The sequence below is a fragment of the Zalophus californianus genome, chromosome 11 (assembly GCF_009762305.2).
Source record: "Zalophus californianus isolate mZalCal1 chromosome 11, mZalCal1.pri.v2, whole genome shotgun sequence".
In the NCBI taxonomy this organism is placed as follows: Eukaryota; Metazoa; Chordata; class Mammalia; order Carnivora; family Otariidae; genus Zalophus; species Zalophus californianus.
Genome location: NC_045605.1, coordinates 29131614 through 29150095, shown reverse-complemented (window position 1 = coordinate 29150095; position 18482 = coordinate 29131614).

Sequence of the window (18482 nt, the reverse complement as noted above, 5' to 3'; positions counted from 1 at the left end):
TCCAGTTCCTGGAGTTATGCACGAACTGGTTTTCTGGAATGAAGGAGCCAAGTGCTGTGGACACCACCCTGTGCAGGCACCATGCTAGAAGCCTCTTGATTTCATCCCTAGGTTGAGCATGTTGCTTTTCCAGATGGGGCAGCCCACGTACAGAAGGCACTTTTTGGCTCATCAGGAGTATGCAAGGATTGGGGCAGATGCTGGTGAGAAACATGGGCAGTTCCCCATCCTTCCATGGATCCAAACAGCATATTCTAGAAAATTAGAGTTACTCTGATTATTGTCTTTTCTGACTCCAATGACATTGTCAAAAATTTCTTCAAATATTTTTTCCCCTTGTGGTTTAGACTGGTTCCTTTAAGACCACTAACTCTTCTAATTGTATGGTTAGGACATACCTGAATTATCTAGAGAATGCCCATGTCTCCGGAAAATTCTGAGGTGCACGCTGCTTGTTCTCTGAGATGATGAGACATAGGTGATGCACATCTGCCTGGGCTCAGCTCCAAAAGCTTCATCTTCCCTGTCCATCATGACTCCTTTAAGGCAGGGGGCTGGTCTATGTTCTCCTGTTCCCCCTCCCTCTTTCCTCATTGCCACTCAAATGATAGCCTCTCTGTCTGTCCCAGAACAGTGCTTAGTACAGCAGGAGGATGATGAGTGGCTTTGGTAGGCAGCTCTCCAAGAAATCCTGAATCCCCAGGCATGATTGGCTTTCTTAGGCCAGACACAAGCTGTTGCACCCTAGGGGTCTTACCCTCTTCAAGGTGCTGAGCAAGGGGAAGGAGGGGGGATGGGTGCCACCTCATTGTGTCTGTAATCTAAGCCCCTTTATCATTCATCCTTGTCATTTTCAGAAGTCTTTGAGTCAAGGCCCCTTTCTTCCTTTTCCCCCCTAATACATTTGCATGTTCATTGAGGCGAAAAATTACATGATTTCAAGATTGCGCTGAGTCCTGTTTCAGACCCTGGCCCTGCTTAGCAGGGCCATCACTCTGCAATTAGGCTGGGACTCACAATCCTTATTTAATATCCGTGCTGCTCCAGTGTGAGTACCTGCTGCTTCTCAGCCCCCACTCTTGCCTCTGTCCCATCCAGAGTTGTCTATGTGGCTTATACACTCCACTGAGGGTGGGTCCAGGAGAACCGCTGGGTAACCACACAGGGCATCATGGTAAGTGGAATAAATGAATGGACCTATTCATTAAAAACAGTTCTGTTTTAAAAGTTCAGAAGCTAGGTTAGGCCTTCATCTTTCGTAAGGAAGTTAGTCTTGCTATTAAAAACAGATTAAAACAAACAGGTAGAAATCATTGACTGCTTTATCCTGTATAGCACATCCCCAAAGATTTGTAGGAACTTCCAAAAACATGTAACAGACAATAGACTTGAAATGGAGGACTTTAGGGTGAAGAGAAAAGATAAATGAGAAAACAATAAACCCCTTCCCATTTTTGAAAAAGAAAAAATTGTGTCATGATTGCCGGCTAATAGAAATACAGACAGCCATGTGGGGCAGGGGAGATGGCCCTGACCCTGGAGGGCACTGCTGGGCCTGCTGGGAAGGAGGAGTAGGCTGGTGGTGTTTGGATGCATAATATTTGGGTTTTGGCTACTACAAAACATGGAGCCAAGTGCGCAGCTGAACTCTAGGCCCCCAGGTGGGTTCATTTTATATGTATTTCTGTAAACTAATTGCCACTGTACTTCATTACATTCTTATCCCTCTTTTCTCCTCACCCCCAATTCCTCAATTATCTTGAAGTTTCTGCAAATCTGTGGTGACTTCAGGCACAAAGTAAATCAGTCAATGAATTAGGAATTATTATGGGGTCTTGTCAGAGGACAAGAGAAGCCACTTATTGTAAATCTTACCAAATTAACCTAACTGAAGAGAAGGCCAGAATGAATTGTCTGATTTAGTGGACTTCATTTGTGAGTATCCTTACCAATTTTCAATTCATTTAGTGAGAATTGACTGTACACCTACTTAGCACATGACCCTGGTTTAGGGAGAGTCTTTTGGAGATACTGGGAATAACAACCTAGACAGAGTCCTTGTCTCTTCTGGACCTTATATTTCAGGTGGAGGAGGTGAGGAAAATGCACTTTCCAGATGTTGAGAAGAGAAGTTGGAGATAGAAATTTGTGGAAACTGAGTCTACTCTCTCTACCCCAATGCACATGTGGTCCTGTCAAAAATGAGCCCATTTGAGAGATCTTGACTTTGTAAATGGTTCCTAGAACTGCAGATAGCTCTCGAATGGTGAGAGAAGCTCAGAGTGTAAAAGAATGGAGAGCAGCAAGCACTGAGCCTCTCAGCTTGGGAGTATGAAGCTCCATGCTCTCCATACTTGCAGGGAGCATGTCATCGAAAGCTGCTGGACCCCTCATCTGCTCCCTCTCTGGGTGGCCATTTCTGCTCCAAGAAGATGGAATTTGAAACTTAACTTGACTCCACTGTGCATGTGTGTTCTCTCCCTGCCAGTCCGTACCATAGGCCACCAGAAACACTTTACAGGGAAACTGATAATAAATATATAAGTAAATAACAATAATTCAGAGTTATAAGTGATGCGAAGGAAAATGGAAGAGGGTAGTGTGACAGAGGGTAATAGGATGGTCAGAGATATATTCTTGGAAGAGTGTTCCTGGTGGAAGAAATGGCCAGTGGCAAGGCCCTGTGACACATCCTCCCAGGGATGCTTAAGGAACTAAGAAAGGGACTGGAGCAAGGAGGGTACAGGGGAGCAAAGTTGTTGATGAGCTTGGCGAGGTTCTCAGGGGCCAGATCATGAATAGTCCTGGAGGTCCGGGAAAGACTTATCCAAGTGTAATGAGAAACCACTGGAAGGCTTCCAGTAGAAGAATGACATGGTCTGATTTATGTTTGAGAAGTTCTGGCTCCTTTACCAAGAATGAATTAGAAGGGGAGGTGGGGTGGTGGGTAAGAGTAGAAGCAGAGAAACCAGTTCAGGGCTTTTCTCTACAGTCCAGGGGAGAGATCAAGGTTGTATGGTGGTGGTCAAGATGTCTGGCCAAGTTCTGGCCAGCTGTGCTGGGACATCTTCCCACCATCACCATTACTGGTTACACTCATTAGGTCTCTCATGCCTTCATTTTATACTGAGTCTCTTAGAGCCCACACTGTACACTTTCACAGGTAGCATAGTGGATGTCCATCCTGTAATTTTTTTCCTAAGCTGGATCATTTAAGTAGCTTATGAGTGTGTCTAGGGCAGATGATTATGCTCATAGCTGGGAATGCCTGCTTAAGTTATAGGTCCAGGGGAAAGGCACAGTTGGTGTGGGAATAAGTGTGCATGTATGTGTGTGTATCAGACCTATCTCAAACTGGCTTCTAAAGGCTCAATTTCCTTTATTCCTGTGACTGGGACATTAAACACTGCTAATGAGCATCATAGAGACAATCAGACATTCTGGGAAAGTCTTTTTACTCACTCAGCCTCAATTTCCATATCTGTAAAATGACCTGTTAGATCTAAAATACCCTTTCGAGCTCAAATATGAACAAAGAGCTCTGCTTCTGGACTTGAACACACAGAGTCTAACGATTCCACTTGACCCACAGAATTAGGACATTACTGGTGAGTGCCTATTGCTTAGTATTTAAATCAGCTTGGCTCTCCCACAGTAGTACAACTCTTTCCCTTCTTATTTATACCATTTATTTGCACAGAATACCTCTCTTCACCAATTTTTCCCCCCGACAAGTCAATGTAAAGGTAGGCTTCAGTCTAGATAAAGAATCAGTAATAGCACATGAGTGAGGCTTTACCCTGACATTGTAGGAAATAACTGGTTGCCAAATGGAAGCCAAATCTCTGATGAGGCTGGAATCCAAACCCATGACAGATTCATTGCCATATCTCTCCTTGGCTGAAGCAACTTGCGGGCAGTGTCCTTATTTCTGTATCTGGTACCATGTCTAGCTTACCTGCAGGCACTTAACACCTGTTTATCATTATCATGGAGACTGACAATTAATGGAATCCCTCCTGCCACCCAGCATGTGGAAAGGTAATTGCTGCTTGTGCTGGTATCAATTCAAACCACACCACTGCAGCTGAGACAAGAACCTGGCCTTATCTTGAAGCTGTGCAGCTACTGGAAATTGTAGGCCGATGTCATTTGCTGGTGCTCTTTAACTCAGCAGTGGTTTTCAGCAAACACATCAAACTCTTAATGGGGTTTGTGAAAGTAAATCTCCCGTTTGAAGTGAGAAGGATAGAAATAGTTTTTATTCCATTTCTCTTCTTTAAGAGAAATTCCTTTTAATTTGGGGGAGGGGGGTTGAGTGCAACGGGAGTGGGCATAATGATTCCTCAAAGGAAATAGGAGTCTGGTTGGACAATCAGCCTCACGGAGCAACTATTCTGCTGGGGAGCTGTGTGGATAAAATATTAAGTGCCAGGGTAGCAGCAATGTGGTTGCACAGACATAATTAGATGAGTAGTTAAGGGTCTGGCATTCTTTAGGGAAACAAATGATTGATCAACTCTGAAACGATAAATAACCTGGCTCTTTAGATCTATGTAGCAACTTTAAATATTTAATAAATCCATATGTGTGTGAAGGATTTGTCCTCACCCCACTCCTGGCTGGCTGTGATTTTTGGATGAATTTATCAAACATGCTGTTTTGGGGACTTCTGATCTAGGCCATGGATATAGGAAGTGCCATTTAAAATTCTTGCCCCATCCCTTTCTTGGCACAGTGCTCATTGGAGGCTGTGATAACGTGCAGCCGTTGGGGAGGCTGTGCTTTTGGAGGATGGTGTTGGGAGTGGGGGCCATCTGGGACATTGGCATACCTCACAGGCATCAATCATAATGTGTATCTGCAGCTGGGAAACAGCGCATTGAACCCAAAACATGACACAGCTCAGAAAAATAGCTGGTTCTTTGCTGACAGCTATTTGTGGCTGTGAGGGTTTCTAGCCCGGAAGGACTGGGATGGAGAGGATGACAGGGCAGGGCCCCTGAATCAGGCTTTGTGGTTCACATCATGCCCCACGGGAGATGGTGGTCCCATTAGGAGGTGATACTCAGCCTTTAGTGCAAGAGGGCCCTCATGCAGGAAAGCAGAGACATGGCTTTGCATCGTGTATGAGGACAAGCAATTGCCCAAGAATTTGCACGGGACTTGGTCATTTTACTAAGTTTGCCAGAACCTGTACCTACAGGGTTGCCATTGCTGGAAGCCTGTTTCTAGTCACCTGGTGGCTGTGGGTGAGTAAACACCGTTAGGTGATAACTACTGACTGCGTGACTGATGGAGGGATACAATGCATCACATGGCATGGCTCTTTTACTTAGGGAATGTCAAAGAGTTTTAGTCTTCTTTAGAGACAATACTGAGTTTTCCTGAATCCAGAGATACTAAAGGCTGTCGATAGAGATTTCCAGAAAGGTACTGGGTTTGGAGTCATTGAAGGGACAAGATGGAGAGTCACTGAGGCTTTTTTATGCCCCACTGTCTTACTGGCTAGTTTTTACAAGAACATTCTTTGGTAAAGAGGGAAAAGTAGGGGCACCTGGGTAACTCAGTTGGTTAAGAGTCTGCCTTTGGCTCAGGTCATCATCCCGGAACCCTGGGATTGAGTCCTGTCTCAGGCTCCCTGCTCAGCGGGGAGCCTGCTTCTCTCTGGCTGTCCCCTGCTTGTGTGTGCACGCTTGTGTGCGCATGTGCTCTCTCTCTCTGCCAAAAAAAAATTTAAAAATAAATAAATAAATAAATAAATAAAATCTTAAAAAAAAAAAAGAGTGAAAAGTGGAAGGTTTATTTTGGGAGAACCTCCATGGCTGTCCCCAGAACTTCAGGGCAAGTGGGAAAAATAAAGACAAGGTTATTAAGAAATTAAAAGATTAGTAATTAAACCTAGGAACGCGCAGAAGAAACAAACTTTGGTGGTAGAGTCCAGATTACTGCCCTTTGTACGTGTGCATCTGGGATGAGACTCAGCAAGTCCAAACCAGCATGTGCTGAAGAGAGCAGATGGAGAGGTGGATCCATCTTCTCGGGTCTTGCTCAACCCTGACAGTGCAACAGATGGCCCCTAACCACCAAATGAGGCCAAGTTGGGGTACACAACAGGCCTACCCCACTCATCAGTGTGCCCTGGGTTTCCCAATGCCCCAGAGAGGAGAGGTACGCCAGCTGTGGGGGGATGTGGTCTTCTGGGGCTGGTCTTCACTTTGGATAGAAGAAAGGATAGAGTAAGGGTCATGAGGAAGGGGGAGGCAGTAGGGAGGCTCTGATGGCTTGCTTTTCTGGAGTGACAGCTGGCAGGCAGCTGTGGAGAGATAGCGTGTGTGTGTTAACAGCCACAGTGACTGGGTGTTTATTGAATTGCTGTGGATTTTCTAACAGCAAAGCAAGCATACTAAATTGCTGCAAATTACCAAGGGCTTTCCTAATGTTTGATAAAAATACTGTGAACATTTAAGGACACAGGCTCGGCAAATGGTTCTGAATGTGGTTGTAAGAAGCTCTCTTGCTTTGAGGACAAATACGCTGGATCTTCAATACAAATAAATGGAGCCTAGTTAAATGATGATCACACCCAGAGGCTGGACCTCACAAATTCAAGGTGACATCCCCTTCCTTTTTCAGTATTTGCTTCCATTCATTTCAAGCTGTGTTTTCTTGCCTGGCCTCTGCCCACCTTGCCCATCAAGAGATGATTATTTTGTTGTACCACCTTGTGGGGCACCTCCAATCTGTTGTGGCAGCTTATCTTCTGGTTCCGATATGAAAATAATTGCAGGAGGGTGGGCTAATCTCCAAGGCTACCCATCCCTTCCAAGAACAGGAAGATCTTGAAGAAGGCAAGAGACCAGGGGATTAGAGTGGGACACATTTTTTGTTTGGTGGTCAGTCATCTCCACAAACCATACCTGGTTTCCTCAGATTCAGCCTCATTTCCTTTTGTCCCTGGGCTTTGCAGTTTTGCTCATTTTCCTCCCTAAGTTCATGTTCTTTGGACAGAAATAAACCATAATTTTTTGCCCTAAGGAAAAAAGTACCACTGGATTCAGAGGTTTGTGGCTTCCAACCTTGTACTCAGAAGTGTAGGAGAGCTGGGCCTCTGAATTAAATTATACCCTAGTTTAAAAATCAAAGGAATAACTGTTTAGGGGCCAAATGCACTTTGGGTTAAATCAGTTCAAAGCATCAGAAAAATCGTTAGAAATATTTGAAGAGCCCAGCAGGTGGCTAGGTTTGCATTTCTTAACCTGTGTCATTTGATGTTTTGCTTTTGCAGGGGGAGTATAAGGAATTTCGTTGCCTTCCAGCAGTTAAATTGAATCCAGGAAACCTACACTAGCCTTGGTGGTTTGCAATAAAATTTCAAGGCTTGGATGCTCTACTTCCTGTTTGATTGTAGTTATTGTGGCAAGTTTGGAATTCTTTTGCTCACGAAATGATCACATTGAAAACCAAAAAGACTAATATACTTTTCAACAGCAGTGAAGGTCGCTTTAGTGGTATGTCCAGGTATGGGTGCTAGAGGTATTGAGGTTTCAGTATAGTCTAGGAAATTAGAAAAATAGTTCTAGTACTTTTGGGTTAGAATAGATGCTTCCTGACTTAACATACTAAGTGGGCAAGAAGCAACAGAGAATACAGCTGGGCCAGAGAGGGATAGGACTAGCAAAGGGACAGAGTGCAACTGGAAAGAAAGGGGAAACCAGAGCCACACACTGTTGAGCCATGGCACACTTGCCTGACCACGATTGGACTGGCATTAGGGGGAAGACAAATAGAACACAACCAGCAGTAGGATAAGAACCACCGATGTTTTCCCTCAAGAACTGAGCAGAAATTACAGGAAGAGAAAAAAACCTTTGTTGCAAGCAGGTGGACTTTAGTAGCAGCCTTACAAATTGTGGCTCTCAAGCCCATCTGATGATCTGTGAGCCTTTAGGCAGGACTTACTCTTTCTTGATGGGATAAAGGCCTTATCAACTGTCTAGGATAAGCACAATCTGCAGGGGGCCTTCCTGAAGCAGGGCTTCTTTGTGTCAAGGAGGAGCTCTGGGGATGAAACCGAACTCTCCTAGGATATGATCCCATTCCAGGACTAGGAATCTTATGCCACTGGGTCGCTATGTTTCTAAAGGTGGTGGGAGAATCAAACTTATACGTGACATCTGTCTCTCCAAGTGCCACTTTTCTCATCCATAAGGTTAGGGTGTTGGGGTTCCTGATTCCATCTCTCATGCTACCTGTCAAATCCTTTGAGGAAAAATCAAGGGAAGACAATTGTGCAATGTCCTATGAACAAAGCTCAGACATGTGGGGTTTTTTTTTTTTTAAGATTTATTTATTTGAGAGAGCGAGAATGAGAGAGAGAGTGTATATGAGAGGCGGGGAGGGTCAGAGGGAGAAGCAGAGTCCCCGCTGAGCAGGGAGCCCAATGTGGGACTTGATCCCGGGACTCCAGGATCACGACCTGAGCCGAAGTCAGTCACTTAACCAACTGAGCCACCCAGGCACCCAGACATGTGGGTTTTTGAAAAGCCTGTCCATCCATCCATCAGTCCATCCATCCAATCATCCATCCATCCATTCATCCATCCTTTGTCCATCCACCCACCCACTCACCCATCTGCAATCCATCCATCCATCCATCCATCCATCCATCCATCCATCCATCCACTGAGTCTTTGGCACTTTAATTATTCATTCATTGATTCAGTGAATAACACTGAGCACTTAGAGTATAGCCAAACTCACGATACTTTAAGCTCTATGGGGGCAAGGACTATCTCCTTTTGTTGACACTCTATCTGTCCCTAGCGCTTGACAAATCATCAATGCCAAATCATCAATTGCCAAATGAATGAGAAAGATAACTACACTACCTGTTTGGCAAGAAAACAGGGTGGGGAGTGGTTCTGCTTCACTCTACTCCATTTCCCTAATTTCTTGGCAGTTGTACATACTTCAGTGCTAAATAAATGTTTGTTAAAGGAAGGAAGGAGTCTCTGTGAGGCTGCAGTTGTTTGTTTCACAAGTCTTGGTCATATGCTTGTGTACCATGTCCTTAGGCAGTCTGGTGTAGTGAGGAGGGCACGGTGGGTCTGAAATTGAGGGACCTGGATTCACCTCCTTGCTCTGTTTCTAGTAAGCTGTGCCAATTTGGATAGATCATGTAGTCTTTCTGGACTCTCTTTTCTCATCTGCAAAGTGAGAAGTCTCTTTTGGCTCATTCCAGCTTTAAAATACATGATTAGAACATGAGAAATAAAAATGAAGGCAGAGGGTATGCCCCTAAAAATGATAGCTGTTATTATTTTAAAGACTGGGGCTTGTTTTCATTACAGTATTAAGGAAAGGGTTGTATATCCTTTAAGCGTTCAGTAAATGCTTCTGAATTACAATAATAAAATAATTGGGAAGTGTTTACTTAGACACATTCATGGGGCTCACTATGGGCCAGGCACTGTTACACAGGCTTTACAACTATTAATAAATTTAATCTTCATAACAACTAAATGAGGTAGGTACCAATACTGGCCCCAGTTTACGTAACAGAAAACTGGGACGTGGAGGGGTGAACTCAGCTCCCTGTAGTTATTCAGCCAGTTAAGGGGCAGAGCCAGCATTTGAAGCCAGGTGTTTGGGCACTAAAGCCTGTGATATTAACCACCTTGCTATGCCGTAGTGTCCTTGACAACCACATTATCCTGTGATGGCTAAAACAGAATATGAACCTCAGTCCCTACCATGAAGTGCTCACAGTCTAATTGGGCACATGAAATATTTAGAGAATAAGAGAGTGGGCGATAAAGCCGCAATGGGAGGTATAGATCATTGGAGAACAGGAAAGCATATAATAGGTACCTTACTTTTATATAACACTTTATGCCTTTCTGTGTGTTTTTACATCCATCATCTCATTTGCTCCCCATAACAGCTATCATTATTTATTGAGAGCTTACTATGTGCCAGGCACTGGGCTAAGTGCTTCACTTATATTATCTTAACCAAGCCTCACAGCAGACCTATTATACAGGGACCACTTCTATTTTAGTGTTAAAAACCTGATTTGATTCATTTAGGTAAACACAAAGTGGAGGAGTTAGGACTGGCTTCAAACACAGCTGGTTCCAGGGCCTCAAACACAGTCACTGGGATGTGGTCTGTCTGTCTTTCTCTTCCCTCTCGTCCTTCCTCTGTCCCTTTCCTTTCCCATTGTGGCTCGGGGTTCCTCTATGTTGGCTTCACGCTCAGATGAGTTCTTTCCTTAGAGTGGCCCCAGACATCCTTATTGCAAATGATCCCAGCAGAGAGAGGACCTCTCCTCAACATTTCCTACAAACATCCTGGAACTGAGCTCCATGCATGTGGCCTGTCTCTGAATGGATCACTGTGGCCAGAGGGATGGAATATATTTATTGGTCAGACCTGGGTCACAAGACAAGCCCCATACCCCCTGGAAGGAACTGGCTCATCAGACCCCAAAGGAGAGCAAAGATGATGTTTCTAGAATAAGGGAAGATCAATGCTGGGCAGACCCAAAAGTAAAAAAACATGATGATTATATACCCCATTTTATGAGTAGGCTCTGGGAGGCTAAGTATTTTGATGAGGACCACATATCCACATATCTAGAGAGCAGCAGAGCAGGAGTTTGTGGGATGCATATCTGGTTCCTCCTATCCATTTTACAGATGGGAAAAGTGAGGCACAAAGTGGTTGAATGCCTTCTTGATATATCTAGATAGAGGGAGATGTTCTAGGATTGAGGGCAGTGTTTTCTGCAGCACAGCAGCTGACAAGACAGCCCTGACACAGACGTCTTCACTGTGCTAGGGAGGCTATCCAAGGTTAAAAAAAAAAAAAAAAAAATCTGGACAATTGGCATTGCATTCTGTATCAAAATCTGTAACTTAGACTTTTGGGGCACCTGGCTGGCTCAGTCATTAGAGCACATGACTCTTGATCTTGGGTGGTGAGTTTGAGCCCCACATTGAGTATGGAGATGACTTAAAAATAAACAAAATTAAAAAAAAAATCTGTGACTTAGGCTTTTGAACCACAGCTTATGGTTGCAAACCCACACAATCCCTAAATTTGGAGTAGAGACATGAGTGGCTCCTGTTGGGTAGCTTCTTTCATAAGCTGGTTTTCAAAACATCATGCTGGTGGTGGCACCAGGCCCAGGGAACTGGGGACTCTGGCTGTGAATTAGAGGCAGCAGACTTGCTAGTGGACCTCCACCAACACCACGGCACACAGACAGCCGAAGTGCTGGTGCTTGTGGGTTGTGTGCAACAGTCTTGCTTTGTGTCTGGTCCTTGGGAATGTCCCTGATGAGCGTTCAAGAATGATCTCAGTGAGAGATCTGCAGGCAGCATTGTGCGTGGGGAATGCATGGATGAAAGAGTCAGAAGCCCTACGTCTAAGTTTTGATTCTGTCCTTATCAGCTGTGTGGCCTTGGGTGTCTTAACTCTGCAGCCATTTCCCCATCTGTGAGATGGGACCTGTGGATCAGGTCTCCTTAGTTAGGAGACAGGTGTCCTGAGAGGTAAGCCCACAGCTATTGGAAAAGGCCCCACACGGAAGACAGGTCTCCCCAGCTAAGGTGGAAGTGGAGAATCCAGCAGTTCTAAGCAGTTGTTCTGGAGGGAGTGTGCTCAGAGAGCTGGCTTCTGTGTCACGCTTTGTGCCCATGGGTGCATGTGACTGTGCTTGCCAGTGGTAGACAAATGCTCTCCTTGGCTCCTACCTCCCACAGCTACAATGATCTGTCCTCCCGGCTCTGTGCCTTCATGTCGTCTGCCCAGTCTCCCAAGCCAGTGAGCATAAACTTGCCTATAGCTCACTCCTGTCCTCCTTGTCTTTGACCCAAAGACCTGAATTCAAACTACAGGGGCCAGGGCAGGGATCCTGATGTGACTAACCAGGGTTCACAGCTCTGTGCCTTAGCGGTGTACACATGAACAAATCTCTTTATGCATCCTAAGCCTTGGTGTTCTTACCTGTTCTTATAAAGAATAAATCAGATAACATTTGCAAGTGCTTAGCTGATTATTTTGTCATGTTATATGGAGACTGATAATGTGACTCTTGAAGACTTGGGTCTCCATGTTGTTTTTCTTCCCTGACACACTTCTGTGTGTCCTTGAGGGGCATGGACCTGGCTGCCCTCCCAGGACTGAATGTGGGGTGACTCCTGAGCAGCTCTGCTCCCTTCCAGCCCTCCAGTGCTCCCGTGGCACATGGCCATGCTTCATGGCCTGCTAAGCTCTGTCCAGCGCAGCTATCAGCCCTGCCCTGGCTCAGTTTTCTCTCTCTATTCCCTCACTTATCTCTGTTCTGGCTGATCTTGGGAGCTTTTTGTAGCCTGTCAGGCCCTAAAGGACACTCGTCAGAGTGAGTTCCAGTTCCATACAATGCAGCTCCCTCGGATTTGGGGAAAAGGGAAATTGTTCCTGGGTAATATCCTTTTCTAGCCTGCTCATCCATAGGGCTCTAGTGAGGGCCGCTTCCACTGAAATACATCTCCTCCCTTGCCCTCCCTCCCACGTTATGCCTCCCCCTGCTTTCCACAGGTTTCCCTACCCTTCCTATCTCTTCCTGAGTGTCCTTACCCAAGTCCTGGCTAATCACCTCCTGCCCCTCCCTCAACCTGTTTTTCTATGCCTGTCTTTTTTAGCAGGATGTTCCTCACTATAGAAAGGAAACTGTCTCCTCCATTGGCTCCAGGCTGAGGTGTGAATATAGGGAGAAGGTGATGTGGTGTTTTTTCTTCTGTTCTACTTCTCAAGTAAGAAGTTTGTCTCCTTTCCCATTCCAGACTTCCTGCTTGTACACCACCATTGCAAAGGGGATAAAATGGAATTCTTCACCAGCACACCACACTGTTAACCCCGCTTCATTTAACCTTTGTTAGTAAGAGCATGTGTCCGTAGCTTTGTTCCTTGTGTGCTGACCAAGCAGCACACGTCCTGGCCTCAGTGTGGATGTGCAGTGGCAAGAATATGGACCCTGGGTGAGAAGACCAAGAGCTCATCCCCAGGTCCTGCTTGTGACTCCAAGGCAGGCAGCGCTTTACCTCCCTCATTTGTGAAAGGGGAACGATAACCAGGCAGAAGGGGGGAGTGGATGGCAAGTAGTACCTTATATGAAAATGCCTTATAAGGTGCAGAGAATTATATAAATGGTAGGGTTTTTTGGGGGGGGGGTTTAAATTGTGGTGAAATACACATAACATAAAATTTAACCATATTAAATTCAGTAGCATTAAGTACATTTATAATGTTGTGCAACCATCAGCACAGTCTAGTTCCAGAACATTTCCATCACCCCAAACTGAAACCCATTCCCATTAGCAGTCACTCCCCAGTCCCTGCTCTCACCCCAGCCCCTGGCAACCAGTAATCTACCTTCTGTATCTATGAATTTGCCCATTCTGGGTATTCCATATAAGTAAAACCATACAATATGTGGCCTTTTGTATCTGACTTCTTTCCCCCAGCACAATGTCATCAGGGTTTATCCACAGTGTAGCATGAATCAGTGCTTCAATCCCTTTTATGGCTGAATAATATTTTACTTTGTGGCTATACAACATTTTGCTTATAAAAACGATAGTTCTGGTTTGAAATCTCATCCAGAGAATTATTAACCATCATGGAGAAGTGGTAATTTGAGATGAGGAGACAGGGATGCTTAATTTGGGGAAAAGGAGCCCTGGGGGGAGTCATGAGACCGGCTTTGAAACATCTCAAAAGCTCTCATAGAAGAGCAGGACCTAGTCTCCATGCCTGCCACTGGGAAGACCAGGGCCAATGGGACACAATTTTTGACCCACTTCTGATGTGCTTGAGAACCCTCCATGGGCCGGCCCTGGGGAGGGATGTTTGGGTGCTTTGGAGTCCTTGAGAACTGTGATCTGATAGAGAAGAGCAAATAGCATGAAGAAGCTGTCAAGCCAGAACTGAGGAGCAGCCCAAGAGTCTGATGAGACAGGGTGTGAGGCCCTGGGCCAGAGCTGTGGGGAAGGTCATGGATATGCAGAGAAGCTGCAATTGAGGTAGGATAAGGAAGGCTTAGGACCCAGGCCAGGAACAAAATTTGGGAGCTGGCTGTAAGGGCTCAACAGCTCATGGAATGTCTCCACCCTGGCTGTCACCACCCTAGTTCATTTTTGGATCATCTCTACAGCTTGCCCACAAGTCCCACGGCCCAGTTCTTGTCCTGACTTCCCCCACCTCATTCCTACCCCTTATTCCTCCTCTGACCTGCTAACTCTAAAATCAGGTTTCCGCTTGGATGTTGTTCTTCCCAGAAAACCTTTCCTGATCTGCATCTTCATAACCCACAAAAATATCTTGGCTGGCATCTCTCCTGTTTGTCCCCAAAGGTTCCTGTGCTTTTTCTTTTGCAGCACTAGACTGTGAGTGCCTGTTTGCTGGTGTGTGTCTATGCATTCTGCAAGGATGGGAATCAGTGTGTCTTGTTCACCATGGCATCTCTGACATTGTAGACCATTGTCTGGCACATGGTAGGTGATGTGCACATATTTGCTGAGTGAATGGAGATCGAATGAATGGGGCTGGTGCAGATAACAGTTAAAGTGGGGGAGGCTTGAGCTTATTTTTCTGACAAGTAACAATCATGGAGTAGAACACTTTGTGGAGAAGTGAGGTCTCCCACAGTAGAAGAGTTCCATCGGGAGTTTGGATGACCATGTCTCTGCTGTATTGTAGGTGGATTTGAGCTGGTTAGGGGAATGGGCCACATGGCCCCCAAAGCCCCATCCAGCTCGAATCCCCTGTGATTTGATGACTCGAAAAACTGCTCTGTGTCCTCTGTCTGGGCCATTTCTCACACCAGCAGAAACCCTATAGGAGACCAGGTGCAGCACAGATGCTGACCAGGATTCTTCAACCTTGCAGGTGCTGCTTTTTATAGAATTTAATCTAGTAATGCATTGCCTCCATGGCCTTTTCATTAACCATCCCTTCTGATGTGGAGCCTGAGGTGGAGGCCAGGAGGCCATAGAGAAGAGAAAAAGGAGAATCTGATGTCTTAAGTAGCACTGTCTTGAGCCAGGAGAAGGCACAAGTTGTGAGAAGCATGGATAACATGGGGCTTTGAGGGATGGAGAGGGTTGAAGAACAAGATTGCGGGCTGATGGTCAACTGGACAGAGATTTCAGTGTTTCCCTCTTGGTGGAAACTGTGCAAGTTCAAAACCTAAGTATTTTCTCCACCGACTTTCCCAAAACTCTTCACGCTTGTTTCTCCTAAAGGTGGCAAAAATCACTCAACTCCTTTGTTGGAATAGTGCTCTATGACCAACTAGTTCGAAGTATTTTCACATCAAAAGACTATTATCCTCTCAATTCTCTTGATGTAGATGGGGACATTACTAGACTATCCCTTTTATAGAAAGAGAAACTGAGGCACTGAAAAGTTCTATAGCTTGCCTGGAGACTGGCCCCTTTCTGGTATGCACACTATCCAGGCATCTTTAGCAGTAGCCAAAGGACAAAGAGAGATTAGAACCTATGTAGAAGTTGGGGTGTGGTGGTACAGTGACAGGATGGAGAACTAGTAGATATGGTAAAACAGTCTTAGAAGCTCACTACAGGCATAACCTTGTCTTATTGCACTTCACCTTATTGAGCTTCGCAGATAGTGTGTTTTTTACAAAGTGCAGGTTTGTGGCAACCCTGCATCAAGCAAGTCTATCAGAGACATTTTTTTTTTTTTTCCCAACAGTACTTGCTTCCTTTGTATCTCTGTGTCACATTTCGGTAACTCTTGCAATATTTCAAACTTTTGATTATTATTACATTTTTATGGTGGTCTGTGATCAGTGATTATGACTCACTGAAAGCTCAGATGATGGTTAGCATTTTTAGCAATAAAGTATCTTTTAATTAAGGTTTGTACATTGTTTCTTTAGACATAATGCTAGTGCACACTTAATAGGCAATAGTGTAAACATAGCTTTTATATGCATTGGGAAACCAAAAAATTCATTTGACTTGCTTTATTGTGATATTCACTTTATTGCAGTGGTCTGGAACTGAACCTGCAATATCCCTGAGATACGCCCATACTCTTTTTGATTACCTGGCAGGTGCCCAGAGACCATTTGGTTTTGTTTTTCAGGAATATTTTTACTTCAGTTTCCTTCTGCAAAGTTACTTGCCTCACAGGGCTTGTTCTGTCCATGACCCTTTTATTCTGGAAACAGAGTATTCAGTGAGCTATTTTTCTCTCTCTGTCCACTCTCCCCAAGATTTTCCTTCTATGCAATGCATGCAAAGGCCTTTCCCTCAGAGGAGCTGGCCCCACCAACACACACAGAGTCTCCCTTTGGTTACTTTTTTTTCCCTCTGCACTTTGGACAATGAAAATTGAGAAATACAGTAAAAGGCAGAAATGTGCACAGAGATAAGCTCATGAAGCTGAGCACAGGACATGTGGCAAATTAAATGCTGCCCAGCAAGCATAGGGAGCCTGAGAACAGAGAGATGGGGAGCATAAAATGCAGGTCAGACAAAGCAGGAGAGTGCGAGCAAGCAAGGGTGCTCTGGAAGCCCAGGTTTCTGGGAATAGAGGCATAGTGTGCTGGTGAAATAATGAAATAATGGTACCCTCCTGATGGACCCCCGCCTAATCCTGGCCCGCCGTGCCCAGTCGGCTGCCCTCTGCTAGCTGTGGCAGTAATTTATCTTCCAGTGGGAGCCCTCACTCATCGAGGTGGTGAGGACTTGATTAATTAGCAGAGATCTCCTTCACACAGCCAGCTGGCTTGCTGGGAAGGCCAGAGCTCTTTAAGGATGAAGATGCACAGTGCTGGAGCTGCCTCCTGGTCCTGGGCTTGCCACCACACCCTCACCTGAGTGCAGCCCATGCTCCCAGGCCTGCCCGCACACTCAGGCGCAGGTTCAGCCCCACTCATGCGCATGCCCTCCCTCTCCACTTGCCAACGCAAAACTCCATTGTTTTCCTTCCTCTTGGGACTAATTTCGAAGGTATCCGCAGTGAGACCTCTGGGAGGAAATGGCACTTTCTCCCTTAGAAAACAGGATATAATGGTTGAGGCGACAGTTGGATTAGGTGGGCAAAGGGTGGGATCCATTTCTCTTTTCAACAGCTTTGTCCGGTGATCAGGTCTGGGGGGTTCAGGGCTTCCCCCTTTTCAGGACAAATGCTTAGCATGGGGCTCCCCACATTGCTCAGCTCATTAAAAGAGAGCTTTGCCTTAGAGTGGTACAGGTAATGAAGCATCACGGGGTGCCTGCCGGCTCTAATAAGATGGAATGAACTGAGGGGAGAATTAACCTGGTAGGATTAGTTCACTCTGCAGCAAGATGCTTGGAATCACCTCTTACATCCCGTGCAGGGAATCTTAAACACACTTCTCCCTCAGGAGGCGTGCTGGCTAGGGAGGAGGGCACTGGGCTAGGCTGAGCTAGAAAAGACAAGCAAGATGCAGAGCAGAGGCCTGTGGCTGAGGGGCTGCAATGCTGGTCTTTGCGGGGAGGAGGCCAGTTTTCTTTCCCTCACATGCCTCAGAATGGTGGGTTGAATCGGAACTGTAGACCAGAGGCCCCCTGCTTTGTCCAACTTGTCCCCATCACGGAGGTCCAGGCTGGGCCAGGGTTGAGAGGGGAGGGGAGAAAGCAGCTAAGTCTCTAGGGACCATGCTGCACTTGATGATACTAGGGTGCCTTGGGCCCCAGACAGATGCCAAAGGTTGAAATTGTAGACATTTGGCTTGCCAATTCTGATCCTAATTCAAGTGTCTCCTGGGTCACAGCATGAGGTAGAAAGAACAGGAAGACCACAGACCTATAGAACATTCAAGATTCAGTGGTATATCTACTCCATGCCAGACATTGAGTTGGTGCTGTGGATGGACACATGAATAAGACATGTCCTCTGCCCTCAAATTGCTCATAGACATAAGAGAGAGATGAGAGGGCAGCTAGCTCCAATACCAGGCACATGCTTAAAGGCAGACAGGAATCAATTAATTCTGCTTGGCAAAAGGGGTGGGAAAATGCCCAGGGGGTCTTTACAGCAGAAACAGGCTTCTTTACCTTCTTCTTCATTCCACATAGGCTGTTGTATCAAACCAGAGGGTCAGATGGGGTGCCTGGGTGGCTCAGTTGGTTGAGCACCTGACTCTTGACTTTTGCTCAGGTCATGATCGCAAGGTTGTGAGATCGAGCCCTGCACATTAGGCTCTGCACTGAGCATGGAGTCTGCTTGGGATTCTCTCTCCCTCTTCCTTTGCTCCCCGCTACTGCCCCCCCCCCCCCCACTGCCCGCAAAACAAAACAAAAAAAACCCAGAGGGTCAGAGAACACCGGGGCATATGGGGTCTCAGAGACCCAGTGGTTCTAACATTGTGATTCACACTGGGCACATGTTAAAAATACAGGTCATGAGCTGATACCCAAGACAGACTGAATGAGAAT